A 15,488-nucleotide genomic window follows, 5' to 3' on the forward strand; every position below is an offset into this window, starting at 1 on the left:
TTAAGTGCTTTGTTCGGAGGATGTTGCTACTAGCCGTATAATGTAACAATAAAAAAATCGATCATGAATTGTGAATGGAAAAAAAATCACCTCGAACAGAAATCTAACTCTAGTCTTTTGATTACCTCTCCGACACCTTACCAATAGGCTAAATCGTCGGATGAAAACTAGTCAAAATGTGGCGCTATAAATCAATTTTAATTCGCTGCTAGATTCTACGGCAGAAAATGCTCAATATGCCTCGATAATATGGTGCTCTATATGCCCCTAGTCAACAAATTTAAGTAAAAACGTGTTTTAAAATTGATGAAAGTGAAAAATCAAAAATTTTATGATGGTAAAAATTGAGAAACAATGTTTACATCATGTTGCAGTGCGTACATTATAGATCAAGGTTATTTTAAGATCATAAGAGCTTATTTCGTGGTGCTCAAAAATTATAATATTTTCGTAACTTGAGAACCAAGCTAGTTTTTTTAAATATCTCTGTAAAGATGATAAGGAGATTCCTTTTTTTGTGAAAAATTAATACTATAGGAGGTACGAAACAAATCCTCATGAAAATTTATTTAAGAAAATACGTACTTTCGTAGAAAAGCGTAGTGCTCATTATGCCCTGGGTGCTCGTTATGCCCTCATCTCCCCTACCTTTCTATTGGACTAATGTCTGACTCGCCCAGCAGTTAAAAAATATAACAAACATATTTTTTGAATGATAAAAAATTCATGATAACATGGTGTGCCAAAAAACATGAACGAAGTTTCCAGCGGGCACTTGGCGGATCTCATGTAAGAAATTATTCGTTGATAAGCCTCGCCTGAAAGTTTCGGAGAGAGGGACAAGAAGAATTTTTAAAAAAATATATATATATCTAGTTGTACTAAATTTGGCTGACGATCTGTGGAAGATGGAAATTGGTAAGCGGTTCATAGCGATTTGCACAATCAACGGCCAATGTACAAAAAAGACCTACAAAAGCGACCATATTCCTTCAATTGCACATTCAAAGGTTCTTCCAAGTTTATACTTAGAAAAAAATAGAAAATTTGAAGTTATTTTGAAAGTCAAGCTCCAAGAAATTAAAAACGTCAACAAAAAAATCCTTCATTTAGAAAAAACGATAGTTCATAGTATGCCATATAGATTTAGAAACATTTTGGTCAATAAACTTATTCATTAGACGCTATCTCAAAAATCACTTGACAAATCGCACATATCGCCACAAAATTGCTGGGTAGTATCACTGAAATTTTCATCACGTTCCATCCATTGATTCAAAAGTTATTTGCAAATGAAAGTGTAGCATACTTTTCCAATACAGTCCTTATATTATTATGCTACACCTTTCCCCTAGAAAAAATGATACAACTGCAATTCAATAGAATTGAAATTAAAAAGGCTACACTACTTTCCCAATCACATAATTATCTACATACAGTTTAGTAAACCCTCATTTTTAAGTAGTGTCAATTGACGTTATCGGATGTTATATGACATGTAACTCTGAAATCGATGAAAAATATTCTAATTGTATCGTTACTTTTTTAAGGACGTAGGATTCGTCCCAGGCCCAGATTTATTTTAATTTTATCTTATCTTAACCAAGTTGGACACAATTTTTTGTTAGAGCATTTTTGTAATGTATATAAAGTATAATTTTATTCTTTATTTTTGTAATATATATAAAGTATAATTCCATTTCTTTCATAGTTGATATTTTTTCATGAAACTTTCACACAAGCTAGATAAAGTTATGAACTCTTCATTCAATAAGCTTTGAACATTTTGCGGTCACTAGGCAAAGAGATACAGATATTTTAGTAAAAGTAGAGAAAAATAAGATTGCCTCACAAAATTTGCTGTAATACTGTCAAATTTTACGTTTTCATCTCAAAATCTAATGAACTTATGTAATAAAAGTACTTTCTAGTATGTGGCCAAATTTTATCAAAATCCATCATCAATCATTCGATCAAAGGTTAAAGCGGCTTGAAAATGAGCTTGGTTTCGAGGTAACAGGCGTATTCCTTTTTTATGGTTGTATGTATGGAATCAATGTTTTTGCATTCTCTTCTTCGCAGTTGGAATTATTTTTCATCCTCAAAATGCTTCAAATTCATGTGAATTTCAACTTAACTATGGTGATCTATAGTGATATTGAAAGTTTTACTTGTGTAGTTTTTCCTATGAATTGTATCTAAGGATGTATGAAAACATACAAGTTAATAGCAATGGAATCGCCTTTTACCCCGAAACCAACCTAATTTTCAAACCGCTTCACCTTTTCACCATCTCAACAATTTTTGAGATGAAAACGTAAAATTTCATAAAGTTACAGTAAATTTTGTGAGGCAATTCCATTTTTCCTTACTTTTACCAAAATAGCTGTATCTCTCTTCCTAGTGCCCGTAAAATGTTAGAAACTCATTTAATGAAAAGTTAATAAGTTCATCTAGCTTGTGTGAAAGTTTCATGAAAAAATATTAACTATGCGAGAAATGACATTCTGTCGAAGTTGGAAGTTTGTGCGTTGCTCTGCACGATTTCATTTTTTAGAACGCAAATGTTGTTTTTTTCATTTTTAACCTGTAGTGTCAAATTGACACTCCTGTCATATCAGAAAAAATCTAATGAGGGACCATTCAAATATTACGTAACGCTTTTAGGGGGGAGAGGGGGTATAGCAGTTTTTTACGCTTTGTGGATTGTGCTTAGAAAGTATGAGATGAATGTGTTACGTAGGGGGCAGGGAGGAGGGGGTTGAAAATGCTCGAAAATTGCATTACGTAATATTTGAACGGCCCCTAATAGGTAAAATCTAACTGAAATATCAGTCGCGAATGCCATAAAATAAAGATGTTAAAACGACTAGTATCGAAACTATTTTTTTTAAATATCGTAAAAACCTTGAAAGCAATATTTTGATTGTATTTGTTTTGCAGGTTTATTGACCAAGTAGGTACAGTGCATTCAAAGAAGCATAGAAAACAAATCTATCGTTGCGATGATGTCATTATAGAAACTTGTTGACCCTAAACAGTTCCTCTGTTATCAAAGCTTGAAATTGACTTTATCATTGAGCAAAGTTTGCATAAAACAGGAAAATGACATGAAAACCTAAGTCAACAAAGGTTTGAGACATCTTAACGGGAGAATTCCGAAAAAAACTGGTTTCCAACATTACTGAAAGCAACAGTAGCCCCATTATCGGACTCGAACATTTTTTACATGGTTCGGAAGTTTTTCGGGATAAGCTGGACAAAGAAGCAGCAAAATTAATGATTACAACTTATTTTCCGGCCTAATGGATTTGCGAGCTACTGACTCGCCGGGGAAGGCGAGCTTCCGGTTTAGTCATCTGTATTCCGTCCGGGTTTCGTCTCGCAGATTTCCAATGACTGTCCACCTACAGGAACCTGAGCTGAATATTTAAGTCACTGTTTATGTGACACAGATTGATGTAGCTTTTCATCATTTGAGGCTCTGACGTTGTCTAAGTCTTTTGGAATGCCAGTTCTCGAAACTTAGCTGGGTTTCTTGAATTATCCTATGAAAACGTTAGAATTATTAAAAAATTCTGTTTCAGGTATACTTTTTGGAATACTTTCTACTTGCATTTATAGGTTAGTTTGCAAAAAAAATGGACATCACTGCACGAAAAAGTTGTCAACCAAGCACTTAAAACTGCAACGGCGACATTTAAGACACTACAAATGAACAACAATAAAGACAGATTAATCTAAGGCCAGCTCTAAAGCCCTGATGAGCTTAATCATTTTGTTCCCAGCCCGGCCTGGGGTTCCGATGCCATGAATCAGCAGAATTGTCTCCATCTTTCCGTTCCCAAAAACCGATCCAAACTTCGGCCGGCCCAGTTAGCAGCAGCAATCATCAATTGAACAATCGTTCCCATTCATCAACATTCCCATTCGCAGATAGGCTGCCTGTTTCTGGTGGACTAAATTCTTCGCGTGGCAGCTAAATTGTGAACAAATTTTTCTCTCAACAATGCATACTCCGGCGATAAAAATGCACTTTAAGCTAAACTTTGCCTCACCCCCTATTTTTGCCCCGGGACTTGTCCGTCGTCTTTGGGTGGCGGCTCGTTCAGTGCCGAAAATTCCGCCAAGATAAACGGCCCTCCCCGAGACATTCCATAGTTCCCTGGACGGGACAACACTAAGCGGAGGTACATTCTTTTTTCGGACTCAAATCTGGTGTTTAAATTTGGATTGACTTATGTTTTCATTTCTCCTCTTTTTTCTGCTGAATTTGCTTTCCGTGCCTTTTCACGACCTTATCTTGCCCACACTGTGCTGTTTTTTTATTTCTTTTCCGGCTCCCGAAGCAGCACCAAACAATGCGCCATCGAGGAAAAACGCTTTTGTTGGCTCCCGTTTCGCCGTTTTCTATATGGGTCGAAATAATATTTGTATAGAAATATTTGTGCTCATTCTTTTTTTTCTTTTTGCTGATTTCTACTTGTTTCCAATAGCCAACATGTTTGCTGATAGCTCCAGATATCTGGGCCGGGGTAGCTTTGCACGAGAACGTGTGCAAAAAATGTTCTTCCAGAAGTAAAGTTCAATAGCTTTCTAGTTTTAGAATGATTTAGGGAAAAAAAAGTTGTTTCCACATTTTATTTGCAAAAACATTTTATGATGAAATAACATTTTAATTGCATTCCAGCAATGCGCCTTATTTCTAGATCTATCGAAAGTCTTCTTCGATACAATAAATCATGACTTTCTGCTGAAAAAACTAGAAGCCTATGGAATACAAGGCGTGGTCAATATATTTATGCGTAGTTGTCCACAAAATCGTAAACAAGTTGTCAAGATTAATTATACTTCTAGCTCCCAACTGCCAATAACTGTAGGTGTTCCCCAAGGAAGCAATCTAGGACCTTTGCTTTTTCTGATATATGTCAATAATTTACCAAATCTCCCTCTAAATGGTATTTAAAGGCTTTTTGCGGATGACACGGTTCTTGAATACTCGAATCATAATGTTGATACTACAATTTGTAAAATGACAAACGATCTAAATGTTATTGATAAATATCTTCAAAACAATCTGCTCACATTTAACACAGCCAACACGAAACTAATCATTTTCCGAGGAACTGAACCTACAATACCGCCACACTCACCTCTGATTCACAAGAATATTGTATTAGAAGAAGTTTCTAGCTTCAAATAGTAACGTGTTTATCTGAATAATCCTTCATCCTGGAAGCTTCTTATACAGAACCTTATAAAAAATGTGCTCCAATCTGTGAGAATATCCAAATGTTTTCACACTTTATGCCTAAAAATGTTTTATTATAGTTTTGTACACATACGCCATCAGTGCCTGGGGGCATACCAACATGTCTAACCTGTAGTGTAAACACTAAAAGTCCAACAAAACATATCTATTAGAGCAATTTGGTTTATACATTTTTATACTCTAGCCCAGTGTTCCGAAAATCACTCGGAAAAAACGCTCATGATAGGTTTCTAGTTGGAAACATTCAAAGCCGAATGCTGCTGCCTGTAGTTCCCTAGAGAGTCGACAGACCGACAATGCGGAGTCAATGTAAACAAGATTCAAAAGCGAGAGCAGAATCGCATTAAAGTCTATCTCTCAAGCTCACTACCTGGTGTTTTATTTTTTTTTTTATTTACATGGTATTCCGTCTCACGACATAACTTGACGAACATAATTCCTAAAATTCACTCGGTTCATAGCAACCGTTCTCCAATTTCTTGAGCACCCCACGTTCGCCAGATCACGCTCCACTTGGTCCAACCACCTCGCTCGTTGCGCCCCCGCTCGTCTTGTTCCTACCGGATTCGTAGCGAACACCTGATTTGCAGGACAGTCGTCCGGCATTCTCGCAACATGTCCCGCCCAGCGTATCCGGCCAGCCTTAACCACCTTCTGGATACTGGGTTCGCCGTAGAGTCGCGCGAGCTCGTGGTTCATCCTTCGCCTCCACACTCCGTTCTCCTGTACGCCGCCAAAGATGGTTCTTAACACTCGTCACTCGAATACTCCGAGTGTACGCAGGTCCTCCTCGAGCAATACCTATGTCTCGTGCCCGTAGAGAACAACCGGTCTAATGAGCGTCATATACAGTTGCGAGGGCTAAGTCTTCTCGACCGCAGTTGCTTGTGGAGTCCATAGTAGGCACGACTTTCGCTGATAATTCGCCTCCGGATCTCACGGCTGGTGTCATTGTCTGCGGTGTGAGCCGAGATAGACAAAGTCTTCGACTATCTCCAGCTCGTCGCCGTCGATCGTGACCTTGTTATTACTGGACAAGCGGGTCCGGTCGGCCTCGGATCCGCACGCCAGCATGTACTTCGTCTTGGACGTATTAATCATCAACCCAATCCTTCCTGCTTCGCGTTTCAGTTTGCGGTAGATCTCCTCCACCGCCGCAGATGATCTGCCGACTATATCAATGTCATCGGCAAAGCAGATAAGTTGACTGGATCTGTTGAAAATCGTGCCCCGCATTTCGCCTACCGCTCGTCGAATAACACCTTCTAGCGCCACGTTGAACATCATGCAGGATAGACCATCACCTTGTCGAAGCCCCCTGCGCGATTCGAATGAACTCGACAATTCACCCGAGATCCGCACACAGCACTGCGTTCCATCCATCGTCGCCTTGATCAGTCTGATCAGCTTCCCGGAAAAGCCGTTCTCGTCCATGATTTTCCATAGCTCGTTACGGTCGATCGTGTCGTATGCGGCTTTGGTGCGTAGGGACTTGGTGTTCCCGGCATTTTTGGAGGATTTGCCGTAATGTGAATATCTGGTCCGTCGTTGACCGTCCCTCCATGAAGCCGGCCTGATGACTTCCCACGAATCTGTTTGCTTGTGGCGTTAGGCGGCGGAGTAGGATTCGGGACAACACTTTGTAGGCGGCATTGAGGACAGTGATCGCTCGGTAGTTCTCACAGTCCAATTTGTCGCCCTTCTTGTAGATGGGGCATATTACCCCCTCCTTCCACTCCTCCGGTAGCTGTTCTATGTCCCAGATCCGGACTATCAACCGGTGTAGGCAATCGGCCAACCTGTCCGGGCCCATTTTGATGAGTTGAGCTGCGATGCCATCCTCCTCAGCCGACTTGTTTCTATTCAGCTGGCCAATGGCTTCCTTAACTTCACTCATCGTTGGGAGTGGCTCCTCTTCGTCGTTGGCTACGCCGGCGATGTACCTTCCCCCACCGTCTTGATCTCCTGCATGTGCGCCGTTCAGGTGTTCATCGAAGTGCTGCTTCCACATTTTGATCACCTCACGATTGTCCGTCAGGATACCCCCGTCCTTATCCCGGCACATTTCGGCTTGCGGCACGAAGCCTTTGCGGGATGCGTTGAGTTTCTGATAGAACTTTCGTGTTTCTTGGGAACGATGCAGCTGCTCCAGCTCCTCGAGCTCCTCCTCCTCCAGGCGGCGCTTTTTCTCCTGGAAAAGTCGGACTCGCTGCCTCTTCCGCTGTCGGTGATTTTCCACATTTCGACGGGTGCCTCGTTGCACTACTGCCGCCCGCGCGGCATTCTCTTCGTCCATCACCCTCCTACACTCCTCGTCGAACCAATCGTTCCGTCGAGATCGCTCCACATAACCGATGACGTTCTCCGCAGCACTGTTGATGGCTGTTTTGATGGTATCCCAACAGTCCTCGAGAGGGGCTTCGTCAAGCTCGCCCTCTGCCAGCAGCGCTGCTTCGACCGATTGCGCGTAGTCTGCCGCGACCTCAGGTTGCTTCAGTCGCGCGATATTTAACCGAGGCGGGTGCCGGTTTCGCGTGTTGTTTACTACGGAGAGTTTTGGGCGCATCTTCACCATCACCAGATAATGGTCCGACTCGATGTTGGCGCCCCGACAGGATCTGACGTCGATGATGTCCGAGAAGTGCCGGCTGTCGATCAAAACGTGGTCGATCTGTGATTGAGTTTGGTACGGTGATCTCCAGGTGTACTTGTGTGGGAGGCGGTGCTGAAAAAAGGTACTACGTACGGCCATTCGTTTGGAGGCGGCGAAATCGATAAGTCTGAGGCCGTTTTCGTTGGTCAGCTGGTGCGCACTGAACCTTCCAATTGTCGGTTTGAATTCCTCCTCCTGGCCGACCTGAGCATTGAAATCCCCGATGACGATCTTGGTATCATGTTTTGGGCAACGGTCGTATTCACGCTCCAGCTGCGCGTAGAATTCGTCTTTGTCGTTCGTTACCAGTACTTCCGAGGTGAGGGCTGTGCACGTTGATGATGCTGATGTTGAAGAACCGGCCCTTGATTCTCAACCGGCACATTCGTGAGTTGATCGGCCACCACCCGATCACGCGCTTTTCCATCTTTCCCATCACTATAAAAGCTATTCTAAGCTCGTGTGTGTTGCCGCAGCTCTGGTAGATGGCACGACCATCTGGGTACGTTCGTACCGTGGAGCTCTTCCAGCATACCTCCTGCAGCGCTACGATGTCGAATTTGCGGCTCTTCAATTCGTTGGAGAGCACGTGGGTACTGCCCACAAAATTTAGAGATCGGCAGTTCCATGTTCCAAGTTTCCAATCGCTAGTCCCTTTTCGTCACTACCTGGTGTATCAGAAGTGATTGAGACCCTTACTGATACAAGATCCAATTCGAAAATCCACTCACTCACTCACTCAAACTCAATCATCGGTTCATACTGCCTGCGTACTTTCTGCTATAGCGGAACATGTAACAACAACAATACTCGATATGTAGACAGGTTACTGATAGAAAATGCAACTACAAAAATCGGAGAAAGAAGGTTAACTACGACAGGTCCAACAATGTATAATTGCCTCATTCGACATATTAGGAATATCGAAAGCTTAACTTTATCCAAAACTCGCATGAAACAAGATTTCAGAAACAATTTAGAGCGGTAACAGCAGACAGATAAGTGAGTTTACACATTTTAGAATAGTTCACTAACAATGCTCAAAATTAATTATATTAAAATAAACTTCCAGTTCCATTAAGAAAGACCACAAAAAATGGTCGAATCCTCGGGTATTTCAAATAAAATGTAGTTTGATTAAAATCTCAGACCGTAATAAGCCAATAATTATTATCCAAAAATTAATTTTACTCAACACTCTGCTATAAACTAAAACAGAAATCATTCGCTCTAAGTCACCAAGTCAGAAGCATTTACACACAAGAAGAAGAAGGTACAGAACCCTCTTTTACTCCGATTCCCATTAGAATGCCACTGAAGTACAACCCCTAAAAACAACAAGCCTTCACATATCCGCCATGATTGACGTAATAACAACAACAGTAAAAATGTTAGTATAATCGATCTCCCAAACTAACTAAGAGCCTAAATAGATAGGAGATGAGGTTGAAGCTCGCTGCTGCCTTTGGAGACATACATAACTTTGAAGATAAACACAAAGCCATCATCTCATCATCATGAGCAACAGCAACAGTGGGGAATAGATTGTGGCTTCACCATTCCTTATTCGGTATAGGGACGTCTGACTGTCCCCGTTCACCGTCGTCGTTCTTCTAAGGAAAACCTTTCATTCAATGTAGGTACTCGTCCACGTACCATCGTAAGTAAGTATAACTACTGGCTTTAGGTGTGGATGAAAGATGCTGCAGATCGATGATTTGTGTAAAGTGCACGAGATATTTGCACATCTCAACTTTTGCGCGTCTCTTTGTTGCTCTTTACGTGCCCTCTTGTTTCGTGGTTGTCTTCAGGGAGCCAACCATGCCTGACTGTTCGTCTGCGAGCTCTTGCTACTGACCGGGTGCCTGAGTTGTTAAGATTTAGCCACGACTAAATTGGATAGCTATAGCAATAAACTTCCAAGTGCGGAGGGAGAGAGTAATGACACTTTGGAAATGGAGAAATATTTCAAATTCAAACAAAGGAACCTAGCTAGGCTAGCTTACAGCCGAGCGAGCTGCTGATTCGATTCGAGTTGGATCTCTGCCGCTAATAGTATCTACTGGTGGTGGTTAAGATTCAGTATTATGATTCGAGAAGCAACAGCGTGACTTGGGCAAGGATAGCGAAAAATATAAGTACCGTGTAGAAGCTTCTGGCTGCGGAGAAGGTGGTATCTTTTCTCCAGGTCGAAGAGAACTGAAGAGAAGGTGTAGTGGAAAACATGTGGTGGGCCGCGGTGCACACGAAGCGCACACGGTCTACCCCGGTTCTGTGAATTGTGCAGTTGGAATATTAATCATCCATCTTGATAATTTGGCGTTGTACTTCCTGTATCGGATGGTCACTTTCCATTATAAACCTTCCAAAGAGGCAGTGTAACGCATTGGATCCAATCGATTCGTATGATAGGGACGTGAAGAATATCAATCGATATTTCTTCGTCATAACATTTAGGAAAAAATATTCAGTGTTGAAATGCGGGTAACAAACTACGTTGATGAGACTTTCAGAGTTTTTATCAAGAAAACATTTAATCCTGAATGCACTGCCGCAAGCTACATTTTAATTTTAACATTGCCTTCCAAGTCCTTAACTGGTGTAGTATTTAGGCTATGGTTGACAGAGAACAGTGAAATCTATTAAATTTTCTATTGGTTAGTATTTACATTCACTCCAAAAAATGTTAACACAAAACCATGGGATACGTGTATGAAGCATGCTTATTAATCTCGAAGCATAATCAGCCAAAAAATGCTTATTAGAGCAAATACTTTTTCAAAACTGCGGTGAATCTGTGGACCCATGGTGAATATTTCTTATTTTAATTTTATTTCAAATCGTAACGAAATGATGATTTTCCCCATGAGTTGGGTCGTCCCAGTTAAACCACTCCGGTTTTAAGACTTGATATGCCTTTGGTTCCACTCTATGAAACTTCTTCAAAAGGATGCTCTCATACTTTTACACAGCAAGTTTTTTTAATTCTCATCCGCTATCTTCAGAATAGTACAGAAAGAGATGTGTGCCGATTTAGATTGACATAGGAAGCATCTCGTTTCGATTACCCTGCATAGTTTCTCCGCATCCACTTGCTCGAAGAAAGATAAATATAAATCCGAAATAAGGTTTACCGCACCCTAGAATTTTCGCAGCTTTTGCGTGGAGGATTCTTAGGCAAATTTAATCCTGAGACATTCCATTGTAACTTTTGTTAAGAGTACATACTTGGCTAGATGAGTTTTGCTGATAAGCCTCAGCGTTCAGAGTAAAGGGTGATACGGTCAAAATTTGGTCAAAGGAAACCCGTGTAAATCGGTTAAATCGTTTATTTAAAAAATCGAATTAAATTTCTTTTTCAAGTTTAATTAGTATAAAATTCAGGAAAAATATTCAGTTAGTCTTCCGCTTTTCCAAATCCGAATTGCCGGGCCTTAGGCTTAACCCCTACCATCAGATTTTGTACAGCCACCTTGTCCACCTTCTTCGCCGCAGAAAGCCAGTTTGCCTTGAACTGCTGCTCGTCCTTAGCAGTTTTTTTGATCTTCTTTAGGTTCCACTTGACAATAGCCCAGTATTTCTCAATTGGGCGGAGCTCTGGCGTGTTGGGAGGGTTATTGTCCTTGGGAACCACCTGCACGTTGTTGGCGGCGTACCACTCCATAGCCTTTTTACCGTAGTGGCAAGATGCCAAATCCGGCCAAAATAGTACGGAACAACCGTGTTTCTTCAGGAAAAGCAGCAGACATTTATTCAAACACTCTTTCACGTAAATTTCTTGGTTGACAGTCCCGGAAGCTATGAAAATGCTGCTTTTCAAGCCACAGGTACAGATGGCTTGCCAAACCAGATATTTCTTCGCGAACTTTGACAGTTTCATGTGCTTGAAAATATCTGCTACCTTTCCCCTTCCTTTTGCCGTATAAAACTCCTGGCCCGGGAAGCTGCTTGTAGTCGGCTTTGACGTAGGTTTCGTCGTCCATTACCACGCAGTCAAACTTCGTCAGCATCGTCGTGTACAGCCTCCGGGATCGCGCTTTGGCCGTCGTATTTTGTTTATCATCGCGATTTGGAGTCAATACCTTCTTGTAGGTCGATAGTCCGGTTTGTTTTTTTGGCTCGATGCACGATTGTAGACGATACACCCAGCTTATTTGCGGCATTTCGGAGAGAGAGGTTAGGGTTTCGCTACCGGCAACTCTCTTTGTCGTCTCAGCGGCTTCCGGTTTTCGATTTCCCCCCGATCCAGACTTCCTGGCTGTCGACAAACGTTCCCCAAACACTTTAATTACATTTGTAACGGTTAATTTGGCAGCTTTTAGCGATTTTGCCAGCTTTGCGTGCGAGTAGCTCGGATTTTCGCGATGCGCGAGCAAAATTTTGATACGCTGCTCTTCTTCCTTGGACGGCATTTTGACAACTGAAGAGTGAATTCCAAAATAAAAATAGGAGCAAAATAGGAGCATTCTACACACACACCTTCAAAATGAGAGGTGTTCAGGTGTTTAAAATGCAAAATTGAAAGAAATACGCCAAGTTGTTATTGACCAAATTTTGACCGTATTACCCTTTATTATATACTCTACAGCCTCTAGGACGTTTTATCAAATAAACTTCGGGCGCAAGATTGATCTTCAGATGTTTTGGGGACTCTCAACGAGACTTCCCTAGATTTTTCACGACTCTAGTCAAAAATTTCGATCAATGAATTTAAGTATTAGGCGCTTTCTCAAAAACTACTTGACATATCGCCACAAAATTTTGTACGTGTAAACATTACATCACACAATATACTCAAGATTTGTTTTTTTTTCTTTCCAGGTGCAAGCTCTGAGTCGTTATTAGTGGTAAGTCAGAACAAAAATAACAGTTTCGTAGATTTCTGTTCAGGAGAGCATACCAGAAGTTTTACTCAAACGTATCTTAACCAGGGTAACAGAAAATCAATGAGTGTTAAACAAGTGATTAAACAGTTATCATTATCATTACTGCTCCATTCGATTCCCTGATCTTAACGAGATCTAGCTATATTATTCTGTTTTTTCACCACATTTTTCTATAGGTACTTTCGAAAACAGAACTATAACTACTTTTGATTGGGGTATTTGCATTTTTTTTTGTGATACGGTATTTTGTATTAATTTCATTGAGCTTTCGGCTCAAGTATTTTGAAGATTGGAATAACTGTAATCTGTTGTATTTAAATTTTCCCACATTTTTCGGTAACAGTATCCGTAAATTCAAATAACCAAAGCATGGGGGGCCTCAAATGATAATACTTATCGTTGTATCAATAACAAGAAAATACACTTCTAAACCATTGTTGTTTCCGAATAAATGTACCATGATCACCATAAGGTTGATACCGGAGGATACCACAGAAAAGCACACCGTTCCCCCCGAATGTATTCCAACATATATGGGATTTCAAGCAGCATCCCTTTCGCCAACGTCGGTCGTCCGGCAGGATTCGCTCACTTTTTCAATTAATAACAAACATTTATAACGCGCGCGGCAATCGAAAGTGGTAAGGTGGAGTCCGTCTACAGATGCCATATGGCGACAAAATCGACGAGTCGATGCTGTTGGAATATCGTGGCAGAGCTTGAGCTGCATGGGGAGAAAGGGAAAAGCGCGGGAGGCCAATTAAAAACAGCTCAGAAAAGTGAGCAGAAAAAGAGAGCTAGGGAAAGCAGGTGATCTGTGAAATATCGCATATCCTGTGTTGGCGATAAAGTCCGGTTTTTGTTTCTTTATTTTGTCACAATGTATTCCCGAGGAATGATATCAACGATGTGGTCAATCGAGTATTCCGCATGGTCTGTGTTTCATATTTTGAAAATTTAAAGATGCCAAAATGTGTCAAATTACTACGCCACCTTTCCAAATCGTTTTATTTTTTTTATTTTTTCTACTTTAGCTGGAACAGCTTGTACGCTTGATTGATTAAAAATTACGGTTTTACACCACTTTTTAACTTTTTTTGTGGCCATAATCTCAAAAAAAAAAAAAAATCAAACAATATTTCCATATTACATAGCTCTAACTTCGAGCACTTAGTAACTGATTTATAGCTTTTTTCCCGAAGCATGTTTTTCGGTATTTGTTTCTTCGACTTTGAATAACTATGAAAAAAAATAATTTTAGAGTAAATGATCTTGAGCGGAACTATTTACTTTTCCTAAGATCTAGGCAATGATTGTTTATGAATCTTATCAAAATGTTGAAAAAACACTTTTTCAAGATCTTTTCATACAAGCTTTTCCATTTTTGCTAAAGTTTATGAAATTAAATAATGTGATTAGAAGCTTTAAAAACATGCGCCTTTTCTGCTGCAATATTCACCAATCTATGTTGACTTTGAACATCAACTTATGTAACCCTTGACCGTTATGAACTGATTCTTAATGACTAAAATGGTAGAAAAACTCATAAAAAGCTTTATTCGGATTTTTGTAACAAGTTTTCCATCAAAATATCAATTAATCGCGTAGTTTAAAAAAGTAAAATATGATCTTGAGTGGAACTATCTTTGATCCTGAGCGGAACTACTAGCTTCCAAAATAAACCGCTAGGTGAGTTTCCTTATGCCTTATGTCTCACATGTAGTGTTTACCCCTGAATGTAAGCAGCACCTTTGTATTTTTCTTATTTTATCAGCTTTAGGGACAGAAAATATGTAAAATTAAGTTCGAATAGATTCAAAAATTACTTTTATTGGTGTCACAGCGTACCAAACCAGGCACACAAAAAGTTTGATTTTTTGGGGTACAAGAAATGTTTTTTGATTCTTCCAGAGGGAAAACGGGAAGAAGAAGGAAGACTTTCATACATTTTTGGCATATTTCCAATAAAGGCAGAGTCATAATTTCAGAATTACAATCAATCTTCATTGCCATTACTATTCGAACTTTAAGAGGTGGATTTCTTTTAAAGAGGTTGTTCTTGATGTTGAAATTCCAATTGAAGACGATATACTAATACACAAAAATTCAAATTATTTATAACACAAATTCTTCAATTCTCCAAAGCTTAGCAAAGTACACCGGGTCAACTATTTTATAATACAAAACGATTAAATTTTTAGCCTGGTATTGAAAACCTATCCGATTCCTTTGTGTTTGATGTTAACACTTGAGCTTGAACTCATAGAAATCGGTTTGGGTTTCTATAATTTTTTCATAAAAATAAATTTTATCTTGATTCACACTAAACTGGAATTTATGATAAACTGTATTCTTTGAATGAGTTGTTTAGAGTAAGGTTGCCGAAATCACAGAAAAATCTGTGATTTCACAGAATTTTGAGCAGATTTTTATCACAGAATCTGTGTCACAGAATACAGAGTTTTGAAATATTTGCAGATTTCACAGGAGTTTTGAATGTTGAATGGATTTCCTCCAAAATTATAATTTTTTACAATACAAAATTTTGATTTCCCACTTTGAATAATAAAAGTATGATAAGATTTTTAGTATAACCTGATTTTTTTCAACTTGAATATATATTTTTTTTTCCTGTTGGGGACAGACTTGTAAACCATCGACATTTTCTCTGACAGTC

At 39.9% G+C, this 15,488-nt stretch overlaps 1 protein-coding gene across 1 annotated transcript in view; it reads left to right on the top strand.

The window, feature by feature from the left end:
- LOC129749802 (calphotin-like) overlaps positions 1-15,488 on the top strand; it is a 321,578-nt gene that overhangs the window by 76,155 nt on the left and 229,935 nt on the right. Inside the window, exon 3 of the mRNA XM_055744893.1 lies at positions 12,747-12,772. The gene's annotated coding sequence lies outside the window, so the exon portion shown is untranslated. The remainder of the gene's footprint in view (positions 1-12,746; positions 12,773-15,488) is intronic.

The sequence above is a fragment of the Uranotaenia lowii genome, chromosome 2 (assembly GCF_029784155.1).
Source record: "Uranotaenia lowii strain MFRU-FL chromosome 2, ASM2978415v1, whole genome shotgun sequence".
NCBI classification, from domain to species: Eukaryota; Metazoa; Arthropoda; class Insecta; order Diptera; family Culicidae; genus Uranotaenia; species Uranotaenia lowii.